Source organism: Schistocerca nitens, chromosome 7 (genome assembly GCF_023898315.1).
Source record: "Schistocerca nitens isolate TAMUIC-IGC-003100 chromosome 7, iqSchNite1.1, whole genome shotgun sequence".
Taxonomy (NCBI): domain Eukaryota; kingdom Metazoa; phylum Arthropoda; class Insecta; order Orthoptera; family Acrididae; genus Schistocerca; species Schistocerca nitens.
The window spans coordinates 305351546-305368727 of NC_064620.1; the positions used below are offsets into that span (position 1 = coordinate 305351546).

Genomic DNA, 17182 nt, shown 5'->3' on the forward strand with positions numbered 1-17182 from the left:
TGGTACAGGCCAGGGAGAAGCACGTTGGTGAGAGCGTGGAGGCGCTGTTGCGGCTTCAGCGGAGCTCAGGAGATGACGTCAAACTGCTCCACAAGGTGGCGTCGTGGATTAAAGATGGAGCGACCCGCCGTGGAGATTTGCAGCTCCAGGTACCGGAAGGTTTCACCCACACGCAGGGCAGGCATGGTGGCGTTGCCTGCCTTGAAGGTGACGTCGCCGTCCACCTACACCTTCTTCTCGCGGCCTGACGCGACCAAGGCGAGGGTGAAACACTTCCGGGCGTTGATCTGCAGCCCCAGGTGTGCGAGGGCTGCGACAGCTGCGTCGATGAGGGACTGCAAGCCCCTCGCGGTCGATGCGAACAGCAAGACGTCATCTGCAAAGGCCGCAGCGTTGACTCTGCGACCAAGTATCCGAGCTCCGATGTGGGAGGGCAGCTGGCCTAAAACGTAGTCCACCGCAAAGTTGAACAAGAGGGGGGAGAGGGGATCGCCCTGTCGAACGCCCCGTGATGGCTGCACAGACACGCCCACGCCGGCGCCGCCCGCTATCACCGTCGTGCTGCCCTCGTAGCACCGCTCGACTTATTCAATAAAGCAATCCGGCAGGCCATGAGCCCTCAGGGCGAAGGGCAGCATGATCTACCGAATCGAATGCTTTAGAAACGTCGATCGACGCCACAAAGACAGAGCGACAGGAGCGAACTGCGTCGGTGAAAGCACTGTCCAAGATGAAGGTGTTTTCCAACATCCCATCCCGGGGGATGAATGCCCACTGACGTTCGTCCACAGCACATGCACGCATCAGGCGCGACGCGAGAACCTTGTGAAAGGTCCGCGCCAGCACCGAGCAGACCATAATGGGACGAAAGTCAGCGGGGGATGTTGGTGCAGCCGTTTTGGGGAGAAGGGACGTCCGCGCGCGAAGCAGACGCTCCGGAAGGGCGCGGGCCAGAAGGAAGAGATTCATCACTTTCACCAGGACTTCGTGCGGCAGGCGCCGCAGCTCCACTGGAGTTAGGCCGTCCAGCCCGGCTGCTGATCCCCTGGGCGGCAAGGCGGCAGCGACCTCCTCATGTGTGACCGGCCCCCATAGGCACTCAAGAGCGACAGGCTCCGAGTGCGGGAGAAGGCGGTCACGGATGAAGCCCGCGGTCGAGAAGGGCTTCTTAGTGAAGAGGTCCGCCCAGAAGTCCAGCAGACCAGGGATGGCAGGTGGCGGCTGCAGCAGGGTGCCATCAAAGAGGCCGCGCACGCAATGTGCACGCGACCTTCGGAAGGCATCCTGCGTTCTTGCGTATTCCCAGCGGCGCCGCTTCCGCTTCTGCAGCGGCGGAGCGGCAGGCGGCCGCTTAGATGGTTGGCGTGGCCGCTGTGTCCTGGTGATCGATCTCTCCCCTCTGGACCCGACCGACGCAAGGGCATCTGGGAGCATGCCCAGGATGACATCAGGCGGCGTGCCCCGCCCCAGACCAATGACTCGATCCAGAGCAGAGAAACACTGGGCGGAAGCAGGTAGCCCCGCCAGATGCTCCCAGATGGCGGCGTCAGTCGGCCCCTCCGGCGGTGGTGTCGGCCGCGAAGTCCTCGGCTGCGTCGTCGGACGGCGCAGCGGCATCGCCCGCATCAGGCAGCGGACTCGCCGCTCCCCGGCGGGACGCCGGCTCTTCCCCCCGACCGATCTCAAGTGCCTCCATGAATTGGCAGACAAGCTGCTTGTGGGCAGCTTTCCGCCGTTGGCACTTGATTGCTTCGAGCGTTCGGTCGGGGAACATTCTAGTTAGCTCCTGATTGACGAAGAAGAACCGTGCGTCCCTCTCGAGGAACAGTTCAGCCTCAGCCTTGGCGAGCGGTAGGACTTCTTCCTCCGTCCACCTCGCGCGATTTCTCTCCGTGACGATCTCCGCGTTGGCGGCCGCTGGATGTTGGCGGCGGCGATGGACCCCGAGACCGTTCTTGGTCGTGAAGCTACGGTGACACTCACTGCAGGCGTATACAGCTGCAACAGTAACAGAATCTACGGCACGGCCGGTTGGCCGGCTAGGTGCTGGGGAAGCTGGGATGGCGCCTTCAGCGGAAGGGCCACCACTCGTGTTATCTTGTGTGCTGCCCCCAACTTAAAGGTATAATGCGAGGGGGGGCTGGTAACCCCCCCAAGCCCCTGGTGCGGTCTTCCACATTGCGAAAATCAGCGGGCCCACGTGAAGGGGAGAAGACCGCAGGAGAGGAGAGGCTAAGAGGGCTAGGCCCATGTATTGCGCATCACTCTCCCTGTAGCTACAACCCAAGGAAGGCACCTCGCAGCAGCAGCATGACAACATCAAGACCGCGCTTCGGAAAGCCGAGTCCGGATGCAGCCACACCGCCGCCACTTGGCTACATTAAGATGAGTCATAGTTAACTCACGCCGTTTACCCAAGCTTGCTTGAATTTCTTCACGTTGACATTCAGAGCACTGGGCAGAAATCACATTGCGTCAACACCCTCTAGGGCCATCGCAATGCTTTGTTTTAATTACACAGTCGGATTCCCCCAGTCCGTGCCAGTTCTGAGTTGATTGTTGAATGGTGGCCGAAGAGAATCCACGCACCCGCGCGCCCCCGGAGGAGCACGCTAAGTCGGACGCGGCCTCGCAGCAAGGAAGATCCGTGGGAGGCCAAGGCACGGGACCGAGCTCGGATCCTGCACGCAGGTTGAAGCACCGGGGCGCGAACGCCACACAGGCGCGCGCATCCTGCACTGCCGGCCAGCACGAGGCCGACCAACGGCGAGAGCAGACCACACCCACGCTAAACGCCCGCACTTACCGGCACCCCTACGGCACTCACCTCGCCCAGGCCCGGCACGTTAGCGCTGACCCACTTCCCGACCAAGCCCGACACGCCCCGATCCTCAGAGCCAATCCTTATCCCGAAGTTACGGATCCAATTTGCCGACTTCCCTTACCTACATTATTCTATCGACTAGAGGCTCTTCACCTTGGAGACCTGCTGCAGATATGGGTACGAACTGGCGCGACACCTCCACGTGGCCCTCTCCCGGATTTTCAAGGTCCGAGGGGAAGATCGGGACACCGCCGCAACTGCGGTGCTCTTCGCGTTCCAAACCCTATCTCCCTGCTAGAGGATTCCAGGGAACTCGAACGCTCATGCAGAAAAGAAAACTCTTCCCCGATCTCCCGACGGCGTCTCCGGGTCCTTTTGGGTTACCCCGACGAGCATCTCTAAAAGAGGGGCCCGACTTGTATCGGTTCCGCTGCCGGGTTCCGGAATAGGAACCGGATTCCCTTTCGCCCAACGGGGGCCAGCACAAAGTGCATCATGCTATGATGGCCCCCATCAACATCGGATTTCTCCTAGGGCTTAGGATCGACTGACTCGTGTGCAACAGCTGTTCACACGAAACCCTTCTCCGTGTCAGCCCTCCAGGGCCTCGCTGGAGTATTTGCTACTACCACCGAGATCTGCACCGACGGCGGCTCCAGGCAGGCTCACGCCCAGACCCTTCTGCGCCTACCGCCGCGACCCTCCTACTCGTCAGGGCTTCGCAGCCGGACGCAAGGACCGGCCGTGACTGCCGGACTGACGGCCGAGTATAGGCACGACGCTTCAGCGCCATCCATTTTCAGGGCTAGTTGCTTCGGCAGGTGAGTTGTTACACACTCCTTAGCGGATTCCGACTTCCATGGCCACCGTCCTGCTGTCTTAAGCAACCAACGCCTTTCATGGTTTCCCATGAGCGTCGATTCGGGCGCCTTAACTCGGCGTTTGGTTCATCCCACAGAGCTAGTTCTCCTTACCAAAAGTGGCCCACTTGGCACTCCGATCCGAGTCGTTTGCTCGCGGCTTCAGCATATCAAGCAAGCCGGAGATCTCACCCATTTAAAGTTCGAGAATAGGTTGAGGTCGTTTCGGCCCCAAGGCCTCTAATCATTCGCTTTACCGGATGAGACTCGTACGAGCACCAGCTATCCTGAGGGAAACTTCGGAGGGAACCAGCTACTAGATGGTTCGATTAGTCTATCGCCCCTATACCCGGCTCCGACGATCGATTTGCACGTCAGAATCGCTACGGACCTCCATCAGGGTTTCCCCTGACTTCGTCCTGGCCAGGCATAGTTCACCATCTTTCGGGTCCCAATGTGTACGCTCTAGGTGCGCCTCACCTCGCAATGAGGACAAGACGCCCCGGGAGTGCGGAGGCCGCCGCCCCGTGAAGGGCGGGGAAGCCCCATCCTCCCTCGGCCCGCGCAAGGCGAGACCTTCACTTTCATTACGCCTTTAGGTTTCGTACAGCCCAATGACTCGCGCACATGTTAGACTCCTTGGTCCGTGTTTCAAGATGGGTCGTGAAATTGTCCAAAGCTGAAGCGCCGCTGACGGGAGCGATTATTCCGCCCGAGAGCATCCCGAGCCAACAGCAGCGCGGGTCCGGGGCCGGGCCAGGTAGGTCCGTCATCCGGGAAGAACCGCGCGCGCTTGCCGGGAGCCCGAGCGCCCAAAGGGGCGAATCGACTCCTCCAGATATACCGCCGAGCAGCCAGCCAGGTCACCGGGGCTCTGCCCAACAGACGCGAACCGAGGCCCGCGGAAGGACAGGCTGCACACCCGGGCCGTAGGCCGGCATCCAGCGGTTCGCGACGTCCTACTAGGGGAGAAGTGCGGCCCACCGCACACCGGAACGGCCCCACCCCGCGGCGAGTGGAAAGGCAACCGGACACGACCCCGCCGCGGATTCCTCCGCGCGAGCGGCCGGCCCCATCTGCCGAGGGCGGAGGCCAGTGGCCGGATGGGCGTGAATCTCACCCGTTCGACCTTTCGGACTTCTCACGTTTACCCCAGAACGGTTTCACGTACTTTTGAACTCTCTCTTCAAAGTTCTTTTCAACTATCCCTCAAGGTACTTGTTCGCTATCGGTCTCGTGGTCATATTTAGTCTCAGATGGAGTTTACTACCCACTTGGAGCTGCACTCTCAAGCAACCCGACTCGAAGGAGAGGTCCCGCCGACGCTCGCACCGGCCGCTACGGGCCTGGCACCCTCTACGGGCCGTGGCCTCATTCAAGTTGGACTTGGGCTCGGCGCGAGGCGTCGGGGTAGTGGACCCTCCCAAACACCACATGCCACGACAGGCGGCAGCCTGCGGGGTTCGGTGCTGGACTCTTCCCTGTTCGCTCGCCGCTACTGAGGGAATCCTTGTTAGTTTCTTTTCCTCCGCTTAGTAATATGCTTAAATTCAGCGGGTAGTCTCGCCTGCTCTGAGGTCGTTGTACGAGGTGTCGCACGCCACACCGCCAGCCGGCTGTGCACGCTACCGAGACAGTACCGGTATGCGAACCGCCAGGCGACGGGCGCGCATCGCTCGTTTGAGGGGACGTGGCCGGCCCCACAGGCCGGCACGACACACCCACGTCTCCGAAGCGGGACAAACGCCGCGCGCTTCAGTTTACGTAGCCGACCCTCAGCCAGACGTGGCCCGGGAACGGAATCCATGGACCGCAATGTGCGTTCGAAACGTCGATGTTCATGTGTCCTGCAGTTCACATGTCGACGCGCAATTTGCTGCGTTCTTCATCGACCCACGAGCCGAGTGATCCACCGTCCTGGGTGATCTTTTTACAGTTTCCACTGTCTCTTTCAAAACAGTTGCATAGGCGGGACTGAGGCGTTCGACGGCCCCTGTTCGAGTGTTTTGTGTCCAACGGCCTCACGGCCGATGGGCGTCGTACGGCTCCACACCGGAGCGGACAGGCACTCGGGCGAACGTCATTCAAAACCGGCGCGAGGCGCCAGGTGCCGCAGGCCAGCCGCTCCAGACCTTCAGCGCTCGTACCACACAAAATTTTCCGTTAGTTTTGAGAAGGACGCGTGGTCCCGCACGCGGCGCACGGCTACTGCGAGCCGTACAGGTAGCGTGTTGCACGACACGACACGCACATCGAAAGACATGCAGTCTAGTCGGTAATGATCCTTCCGCAGGTTCACTTACGGAAACCTTGTTACGACTTTTACTTCCTCTAAATGATCAAGTTTGGTCATCTTTCCGGTAGCATCGGCAACGACAGAGTCGATGCCGCGTACCAGTCCGAAGACCTCACTAAATCATTCAATCGGTAATAGCGACGGGCGGTGTGTACAAAGGGCAGGGACGTAATCAACGCGAGCTTATGACTCGCGCTTATTGGGAATTCCTCGTTCATGGGGAACAATTGCAAGCCCCAATCCCTAGCACGAAGGAAGTTCAGCGGGTTACCGTGACCTTTCGGCCTAGGAAGACACGCTGATTCCTTCAGTGTAGCGCGCGTGCGGCCCAGAACATCTAAGGGCATCACAGACCTGTTATTGCTCAATCTCGTGCGGCTAGAAGCCGCCTGTCCCTCTGAGAAGAAAAGTAATCGCTGACAGCACGAAGGATGTCACGCGACTAGTTAGCAGGCTAGAGTCTCGATCGTTATCGGAATTAACCAGACAAATCGCTCCACCAACTAAGAACGGCCATGCACCACCACCCACCGAATCAAGAAAGAGCTATCAATCTGTCAATCCTTCCGGTGTCCGGGCCTGGTGAGGTTTCCCGTGTTGAGTCAAATTAAGCCGCAGGCTCCACTCCTGGTGGTGCCCTTCCGTCAATTCCTTTAAGTTTCAGCTTTGCAACCATACTTCCCCCGGAACCCAAAAGCTTTGGTTTCCTGGAGGCTGCCCGCCGAGTCATCGGAGGAACTGCGGCGGATCACTGGCTGGCATCGTTTATGGTTAGAACTAGGGCGGTATCTGATCGCCTTGGAACCTCTAACTTTCGTTCCTGATTAATGAAAACATACTTGGCAAGTGCTTTCGCTTCTGTTCGTCTTGCGACGATCCAAGAATTTCACCTCTAACGTCGCAATACGAATGCCCCCGCCTGTCCCTATTAATCATTACCTCGGGTTCCGAAAACCAACAAAATAGAACCGAGGTCCTATTCCATTATTCCATGCACACAGTATTCAGGCGGGCTTGCCTGCTTTAAGCACTCTTATTTGTTCAAAGTAAATGTGCCGGCCCACCGAGACACTCAATAAAGAGCACCCTGGTAGGATTTCAACGGGGTCCGCCTCGGGACGCACGAGCACGCACGAGGCGGTCGCACGCCTTCGGCTCGCCCCACCGGCAGGACGTCCCACGATACATGCCAGTTAAACACCGACGGGCGGTGAACCAACAGCGTGGGACACAAATCCAACTACGAGCGTTTTAACCGCAACAACTTTCATATACGCTATTGGAGCTGGAATTACCGCGGCTGCTGGTACCAGACTTGCCCTCCAATAGATACTCGTTAAAGGATTTAAAGTGTACTCATTCCGATTACGGGGCCTCGGATGAGTCCCGTATCGTTATTTTTCGTCACTACCTCCCCGTGCCGGGAGTGGATAATTTGCGCGCCTGCTGCCTTCCGTGGATGTGGTAGCCGTTTCTCAGGCTCCCTCTCCGGAATCGAACCCTGATTCCCCGTTACCCGTTACAACCATGGTAGGCGCAGAACCTACCATCGACAGTTGACAAGGCAGACATTTGAAAGATGCGTCGCCGGTACGAGGACCGTGCAATCAGCCCAAAGTTATTCAGAGTCACCAAGGCAAACGGACCGGACGAGCCGACCGATTGGTTTTGATCTAATAAATGCGTCCCTTCCATCTCTGGTCGGGACTGTTTTTTTTTTCTTTTTTTTTAAAAAAAAATTCTTTATTAACAACAATATTAATTATACATATTTAGCCCACCTCCTAACATGATTAGTGGGCCATAATTATTACATAAGTCTAAAATTTGCAGCTAATATTACAATTTGTATTAGTGAGCTACTTTTAAGTTTTTAGCTGGTGTTGAATTCTTACAGTACAATGGACACTTTAATTTACCTACGATTTATATTAGTGACTACTACTTTTTAAGTTCCTAAGATAGTGTTAATTTCCTACGGTGCAATGGGCAGTTTAATGTTACCTACGTCTAACCTAGAAATGACTACTAACTGCAGCGTCACAGGTGTGCCAGTAAATACAAACCTACTTGGAGTGGCGAGGCTCCTCGAGCTAATCCCGAGGAGCGTGCCCCTGGCACTGGGCCGGCCAAGGTTAGTAATCGCTGCAGTTCCCTATGTTAGTATTCTTATCTAAGTCCTACTCTACTAACTTAACCTATGTCATATTTGGTGCTTGTCATAATCGGTGTAAATGATCCCATCCCCCTGTTCCCACACGTGGCGGTTTCCAACTGATGAAGGTCGGCCATTCCGCGCACAGGCGGTATGGGATTGGGATCAGGTCTTAATCGGGTGATTGGTTAAGAATCTGGTATTTACTCTTGATCTCTCAAGTACTCTATTAAAACTTTTCGCGATACCTCTTCTGCCAGAGCATTCAAGGTATGGAAAGTGTCTTCTTGTCTTAGAAGGTCGTATGTCTCGTTGTGTGGAAGTCTGTCTCTATATGTTGTCGCCACGTCGTTGAAGAGAGGGCACTCGAAAACCACATGTTCGGGAGTTCCTTCCGCCGCGCCACAGTCACACTCGGGGGTTGCCCTTTTCCCAAACCGACATAAGTATGTCGGATAGGGTCCATGACCAGTGAGAAAGTGGATGAGTCCTCGTGTGGGTTCGAAATATTTCATAGTCCCACGTTCTTTAACATTAGGTAATAACTGAAAAGTTCTTCTCCCCGTTTCATCATCCTCCCAATTCCTCTTACACAGTTCCTCCCCTCTGTTTCTTATCTCCCTCTTATCCTCTACTCTCACACCCATGATATCTGTTATTTTTTCCCCGTCCCCTCTTTTCGCCCAATACCATGCTGCTTGTTCTCTATTTTAATATCTAGCGGGCAGAGCCCCATTATGACTAACAGAGCTCCCCCTGGTGATGTCCTGTAGGCCCCTACTGATCTTAATATCATATTTCTCTGGACTCTTCTCACTATCATGGCGGGCACGACCCGCGTGAGCCTGTGCGCCCAGACTCCCGAGCCGTAACCCACTACTGATGTCAGGATGCTATTGTGATAGAGTTTGATGAGATGAGAAGGGAGATGAAATCGTTTATGTCCGATGGAAATGAGATTATTTAGTAACTGCAATGCTTTCTGTGTTACGGTTTCTATGTGCTTTCCGAAGTTCCATCTCTCGTAAATTATGACTCCCAGATATCGCGCTTCACGTCGCCGAAGAACTGGTGAGCCATCGATTCTCACAGTGGGATTTCTAATGAGCTGACCTTTTAGTAGTAAATAAGTTGATTTATTAGGGGATACTTTCATTTTCGTTTTAAGGCACCATTGGTGCAATCTTTCAATGGCCCTTTCGATTTTTGGCTCTATGTCCTCTCGGCTACGACCGCTGACCAGCAGGAGGAGGTCGTCTGCGTAGGCTATCACCTCTAGCACTTCTTCACTTTGTTGCAATTCATCTAATAATGGTTCCATGTGCATGTCCCAAAACAGGGGCCCCAGAACCGAGCCTTGGGGACACCCCTTAGTGATTGCTTTTCCAATTCTCCCCCTAGGGGATGATAGCCAGACCTCCCTATCTTTGCAATAGCTCCTCAGACACCCATATAGCGGCCCTGGGCACTCTTTCTCCCGTAAGCAGGAGAAGAGCGAAGGCCACCACAGGTTGTCGAAGGCGCCACTGATATCCACCATGATGCCAACGACATACTTATGTGGGGTCAAGCTGCAGACCTCAGCCGCCAGAGCGATGGCATCAGATGCCGACCGCCCCGGCCTGAAGCCGAACTGCCTGCTGCTCATCCCACGCAGTATCCGGTGAGCCGTCAATCTGTCAGCTAGCAGTTTTTCCAAGAGCTTCCCAAACAGGTCTAATAGACAGATTGGCCTGTAAGATTTTACTTCAGTTGGATCCTTCTCCGGTCCTTTTTTAATTATTATTACATTCGCGGTTTTCCACTTCTTGGGAAACTTTCTTTGTCGGAGGCATTCGTTGTATAAGTGAGTTAACGGCGCGACTAACTGGGGTGCCAGAAATTGCGCCACCTCAGCCACAATGCTGTCTGGTCCTGGAGCTTTCCCTCTCTTTAGGGATTTTATTTGTACAGCTACCTCCTCTTCCGAGAATGGGTAGACTGCCGTGTTGTTGTTGTAATCCATTAGATATGCATCCTGCAGTTGCTTCTGGTTTTCAGTTTCCCCATCCGCATTGTCGTCAGGCAGCAGGGACTGGAGAAGGACCTCGGCAGTTTCCTGCCAAGACTCCATCATCCCATCCCCTCGCCTGACAGTGGATAACTCCAGGGGAGAGCGGATTTTTTCCCGTACCAATTTATAAGGGAGACCCCACGGATCTAAGGCCAACTGGTTCAGCACATAGCTTTCCCAGCTACGCAGTCTCACTTCGCGTAATTCCTTTTGAAAATTTTGCTTTGCCTCCCTGTATCGCAACTGCCATCTTTGTCTTTCCAGCCAGACGACACTGCGCTGGTAGTTCCTCCTTAGCCGTCTAACAGACCGACGTAACTCCTCTAATTCAGGCGACCATGGTGATGGCGAGGCCGCCACGGCCTTCCTCCTGGTTGGTACGGCGGCCCCCACTCTGTTTGCATGTATTAGCTGTAGAATTACCACAGTTATCCAAGTAACGTGGGTACGATCTAAGGAACCATAACTGATTTAATGAGCCATTCGCGGTTTCACCTTAATGCGGCTTGTACTGAGACATGCATGGCTTAATCTTTGAGACAAGCATATGACTACTGGCAGGATCAACCAGGGAGCTGCGTCAACTAGAGCTGAGCAGCCGGCCGCCCGGGAGTGTGTCGCGGAGGCTCGCGCGAACACGCAAGCGTCCGCTCAATTATTCTGCAAACAGGAGGAGGCTGGGCTCCCCTGCACTATACACCTCGAAACCCTCTCAGGTCCTGGCGGCGCCGTCGTCCTAAATACTTGGTCGGGTTCCAGAGAGGCGCAATCGCCCGGAGTTACGCGAGTAGACGCTTTCAGTGCGACCACCCGTGCTCCCATCTGAGCTTGCCGCTGCCGACAGAGGCCCGGGAGCGTGCTGCGCAGCTGCGCCGCCTGCCGCGTCCGTCGGCCGGCGCGCCTGCCACTGGGCGCCCCCACCAGCCGGCTGTAGCGCGTGCGCCCACGCAGCGCGCGGCCAGCACGCCGGGCGCTGCCCCCGCAACGGCCGGGGACGGTCCCACCCAGCCACCGCCGCGTATCGCTTCATACCCACATGCCCACTCACGTTCGTGGGTATGAAGGGTGTCGCTGAAGCAACCGGTTAATAGCTGTACCGATCGTCGCTATCAACGATTCACCTGCAGCGTGAACAACCGCTCAACAACGGATTTCCAGTTCATTTGCGTAACTTGGGCAGCAAACGTAGACGTCCATCTACATTTGCTAATTCAACGAGTCTTGCATGCCTGGCTGTAATGTATCACGACACGCTACATCAGCACACATACACGCTGCGACGTGTGAAGGAGAGAACAAGTGGAAGGTGGCCCACGTACGTATGCGAATGCCATTGCACAGCTGCGAAGCTAATTGAACACGCAAACACCTGACCGACGAGCTAGAGGAGACGGGGGGGGGGAGGGCGATATACGTCCTATAGCAGTACACATTACAGTCGATAGCGGGACCATGTGGTAAGTACGCAACACTCGCAAGATGTTGTGAGGGTACGCACCGTAACATGAAACAATACGCAGGACACCAGAGAGTGCGTGCACTGATCTATGTTGAGAGGGTTGCGATCGGCAACGCTACATGAATTTCTCGATTCATATAACAATTAGAGGGCAGGTTAAGGCGCAAATTGCGTTACGTTAAGGCGCAAATTGCGTTACGTTAAGGCGCAAATTGCGTTACGTTAAGGCGCAAATTGCGTTATGTTAAGGCACAAATTGCGTTATGTTAAGGCGCAAATTGCGTTACGTTAAGGCGCAACGTGGGTTAGGTTAAGGCGCAACTTGGATTAGGTTAAGGCGCAACTTGGGTTAGGTTAAGGTAGAAGTTGGGTTAGGTTAAGGTAGAAGTTGGGTTAGGTTAAGGTAGAAGTTGGGTTAGGTTAAGGTAGAAGTTGGGTTAGGTTAAGGTAGAAGTTGGGTTAGGTTAAGGTAGAAGTTGGGTTAGGTTAAGGTAGAAGTTGGGTTAGGTTAAGGTAGAAGTTGGGTTAGGTTAAGGTGGAAGTTGTGTTAGGTTACAGTAGAAGTTGGGTTAGGTTAAGGTAGAAGTTGGGATATGGGATGGTGTGTGTGCATGGGCGCAGGGGGGTGGCGAGGTTCGTTGATAGTGATGGTCGTAAGTGGATGCCAGAGGGACTATCAGGTATGTCACGTCAGGATGCACTTGTGGCTCATAGCAGGCGGTGCGCCCGTTCCATGCTTGTGGCAAAGGAGAGGCAGACCTGTGTCTTTCATTCCTGCCATTGTTTATGTGCTGTGAGACGCGGCAGTGTGGTGCTGTTGGGTGCACCCCTGTGTAGGACATGTGTGGGTGTTTGTGGCTTATCTGAGGAATGGAGGTTGTCGGACGAGTGGGATATTCTGTTTTCTGGTTGGACCTCCCGATCTGGTTATGATAGTGTGGATGGTGTACTGTGGCGGAGAGGATGCACTGGATGTTGTTCCATTCTGGTACTTACATATTGTGTCTGCGTCTGTTACAGGCAGAGAGTAGTGTGAGATAGAGTGTCTGGCTGACTTGTGGTTCACATTGTGTGCACAGACTTTCAGCATGTATAAGGACAGTTGTATATGTGATCTATATTCCGATGGCTCTGCGTGTATTACTAAGCACCGCTGTGTATAAGCTTAATGTAGTTCCAGTCATGTGCTGTTCTATCTCTGTACAATAGTAGCGGTGTGACTCCACTACCTAGCTACTCCTCGCGGCAGCTTCCCCCGGTGTACAGCATATGATTATGAGCAATCAGTGTATTAGTCAAAACCTGTGGTGTGACAACGTCACATATCTGGGGTGGGGGACGCTACACCGTGCCGGTGGGTGAGCGCTGCATGACACTTTCCCCACACTGAAGGCTCGGACCCTCATTGCTCGTCCGTGTAATATATTGAGGAGCGCACTTAGCGATTGCCCCGAGTCTTTGCGGCTGCGAGTGCAACGCCCACGGGGACCGACGTGGCCGAGGCGCCTGCTAGCTGATCGCTCAGCATCGGGATCCGTACATTGAGCAACGCGGTCGCGCACAGACTTAGAGCACGTATAGGGACTTTTTTTTTTTTTTACATTTATTATTAACTTACATTGACCCACTATTTAGTTAACCTAAGTGGGTAGTGATAACTAAACAATTCTACTTTATTACAATTACAGTGATTTACATGCAATGTGATGTTCTAATTAACAATTATGTAATTCCTTCCGGCCACTTAGCTGCTCCGGGATACAAGGAGCGTTTCCGTCCCTACCACGAGGAGGTGGGCCGGCTTCTACTATCTTGAAACCACTGCATTTATTTGAATTTATTTTCATCCCTCCACCACCCTTTAATTATACAACTCTACATAAAAAACAAAAAACTACTCTACTACATTTTACAAAATAAAACGCGCTCTTCTGCGCTAAGTAACAACAAATATTATAAATGCATGGAAATTTTACTTGGTCTCATTTGACTGTAAGTGTCTAGTCGGTAGTTTTTGTCAATAATCGGTTTTTATGTTCGGACAAGCGAGAAGGCGGAACACTCACTTGGTACTACCCTAAGGCATCCCACTCATCTATGTTTCCATAGATTGGGGAGCCTTACCTTCTTCATCCATCTTGCCCTCTTCGCTGTCCGCAATATTAGTTTCCGCTCCATTGGAGCAATGCGGACAGAGGTCGCCCGTCCACAGTGGCATGGACATCCACATCACTCTGGCAAGCGACCCTCCCTTCCTATGTCTTCTCTTGATATCATGTCTCTGAATAGATGCACATTACTCTTCAAACATGGTGAGGAGTACAGCTTTTCTCTCTACTAATCTTCGTCGTTTCTCTCAAATATTAATTTTGCAAATTTAGAAACCTGATCGACTAGTTGTTGGAATACGGTAAATCTGTCAGGGCTTCTAAGTATCTCCATGAGCGGTGTGTTCCGCAATTCCCGTCTTGCCTCATTGGCAACTGGGTCGAATTCCGGGCATTCCAGAACTACGTGCTCGGGCGTCCCCATAGGGGCGCCACAGACACACTAAGGCGACCGCATACTGCCAATTCTGTGTAAGTATGTAGGATACGGGCCATGCCCAGATAGAAAGTGTACTACTCCGAGTGTTATTGTGAGGTGTCTCATCTTAAGCCTCTCGCAGACACTGGGAAAGAAGTCAAAGACCCTTCTCCCAGTGTCCGAGGACTTCCACTGCTCTTGCCAGATATCTGTAATTTTTTCTCTAATCTGTTTAATATTGTTCATGTGTTCTCCTATGAGTGCTGTTACTTTTCCATGTTCCCGTTTTTGGATCCAGTGTATAGCTGCGTGTTGCCTGATCATTAGATCCAGCGGGTGAAGTCCCATTATTACTAACAAGGCGTCCGTTGGTGTGGTGCTGAAGGCACCAACACACCGCATGATTACATTTCGCTGTATTCGTCTGATGACACGTGCCGGTTTCACCTGAGTGAGCCTGTGCGCCCACGCGCTGGAACCATACCCCACAACCGGTATCAGTATACAATTATTGTACATTTTGGTTGCCCCAGGGGGCAAATGAAAACGTCTTTGAGCAATACTGATCAGTTTGTTAAATATTGTGAGGGATTTGGTAGCCACATGGTCGATGTGCAGAGCATAGCTCCACGCCTCATCCATGAGGACGCCCAAGTATCTTGCTGACTTGGATCTCGCGACTAATCTATTATCCAGCCGCACGACTGGATCACGGGCCAGCTTTCCTTTTAAAAGGATGTAATTTGATTTATTTTGTGCAACTTGAAGTTTTGTTTTTTGGCAACATTGCATTAGGATCTCAGATGCGTTTTATTCTCTATTTCAGCACGACTATCTCCTTCGACCATGATGAAAAGATCGTCTGCATACGCCACCGCTCCCAGTACCGTGTCGTTCCCATCCAATGTTGTCAACAGGGGATCCATGTTCACATCCCAGAACACGGGGCCACACACAGAGCCCTGCGGGCAGCCCTTTGAGATGTCTTTCAACATCACGGCACCAGGAGCCGTGATTCTCGCAACTCGTTTCCGACAGTAATCCCTCAGGCAACCGTATAGTGCCCCTGGGCACTCCATCTCCCTTAACTGGGAAAAGAGTGCCGGCCACCACAGGTTGTCGAAGGCGCCGGAAATATCCACCATGATGCCCAGGATATATTTCCTCGTGGACGAGTGCACAATACTTGCTACTTTGTTTATGGCATCAGATGTTGACTTGCCCTTCCTGAACCCATATTGCAAGTCACTCATGCCACGAAGAAGCCTGTGGCTAGACAGTCTAGACATCAGAAGCTTCTCAAAGGTTTTGCCCAAAACGTCGAGTAGACAGATGGGCCTATAGGATTTTGCCACTGTGGGGTCCTTGTCTTGACCCTTTTTTATTATAACTACTTCTGCTATTTTCCAGGATGTTGGGAAGCTCCGCATTTCCAAACATCTGTTGTAAATTTTGGCAAGACTTGGTGCCAACTTTTGTGCTATACACTGCAGTACTTCTGCCGGTGTACCATCTGGCCCTGGGGCTTTCCGCCTCGTGAAGGATTTTATTGCTTGTACCACCTCCTCTTGCGAGAAGGGGTAAACTTGTAAATTATTATTGTAATCTATTTGGTCCTGCTGGCGTATCTCCCTCTGCAGCTCAGTGTCCATGTCAGGTCGGTCGTCCGGGAGGAGCACATGAAGTAACTCCTCAGCAGTTTGTTTCCAGTCGATTGTCATGTCGTCAGTGTCTTCCTTTTTGATTGTGGAGAGCTGCATTGGGGAGTGTATTTTCTCCCTCACGATTTTCTATGGCATGCCCCAAGGGTCCAGGGTGAGATGTGCCTTAACGAAGTCCTCCCAACTCTGCTGTCTATGTTGATTTAGGGTGTCCTTAAAGACCCGCTTCTGTCTTCTATATATAGTAAGATGGAATTGTCTTTCTGCGTGGGCAAAAGCCCTTTGATAGTTCCTGCGTGCTCTACGCATAGACTGCCTGAGCCGCGACAGCTCCGGAGTCCATGGCGCAGTCGCTTTCCGGATGAGACGTCTTTTCACTGGTATCGCTACGGCGATAGCCGTCTTTATAGAGGTAGTTAGGGCCTCTACTGCCTCTTCCACGTTAAATTCAATTCCGAGCTCTGGAGGATCGAACTCCGCCTCCAGAAGGCCCCAATTGGCTCTCCCGTAGTCATAACGCATTGTCCACTCTGCTGGCACCCGGTCCCCCTCCACAGATATTTCGAACTCGATTACATTGTGATCACTCGTAGTTATACTGTCGTGTACTTTCCAGTTCAAAATTTTATTTGCAATGCCCATTGAGGATAGTGTAATGTCAATAAAGGATGCTGCCCCAGCTCGACTCCTATAAGTAAGAGGGCTGCCGGGGAGATTAACAACATACAAATTGTGTTCCATGATTAAATCTTCTAATTGAATTCCTCTGTGGTCTTGTACCGGGCTGTGCCAGAGCGGCGATTTTGCATTTGCATCCATTGTTATTATTATAGGTTTATCTCGTAAGACTCTTATTGCTGTCCATAATTGTCCCAGGTAGGTATCAATATTATGTCTGTACTGACAATACAAATTCATTAAGTACCAACTGTGTCCTTTTAAATTTACTTCTACAACCGTAAGATGTGTGGTACATAATTGAGTAATTACAGTTGTTTTAATTAGATTGCTTAATATTATAATTGACGACATTGGTTGCATTCCTGAGGCAATCACCTGTGCGTTAACGGGAAAGCCAGGGACCCTTCCCGAGACGGAGTATGGTTTCTGTATTAATAAAATGTCTACTTTGTGTTCCTCTGTTAATCTTCTTAATTCATGTAAGACTAACTGACTTCTCATTGCATTTACCTGAAACACTCTAAAGTGCATCAGGATACCTTGTATAGAAATGACTATATGGCCAAGTTTGGGCTGGATCAAATGCGATCCTGCCATACATCATTACCATGTCATTATATATCTTTTTTAAGTCAAAAACCCTGCCCCTTCGAGCAAAAACTTTCGA

General features: G+C 52.8%; 1 non-coding gene and 1 pseudogene across 1 annotated transcript; both read right to left on the bottom strand.

Moving 5' to 3' along the window:
- Positions 1–5265, bottom strand: part of LOC126197839 (large subunit ribosomal RNA) — a 7723-nt pseudogene extending 2458 nt beyond the window's left edge.
- A 188-nt stretch (positions 5266–5453) lies between these two features.
- LOC126196098 (5.8S ribosomal RNA) lies at positions 5454–5608 on the bottom strand. The gene has a single exon (XR_007538644.1). It is a non-coding gene; the product is annotated as a 5.8S ribosomal RNA (ribosomal RNA).
- Between the last annotated feature and the right edge of the window lie 11574 nt (positions 5609–17182).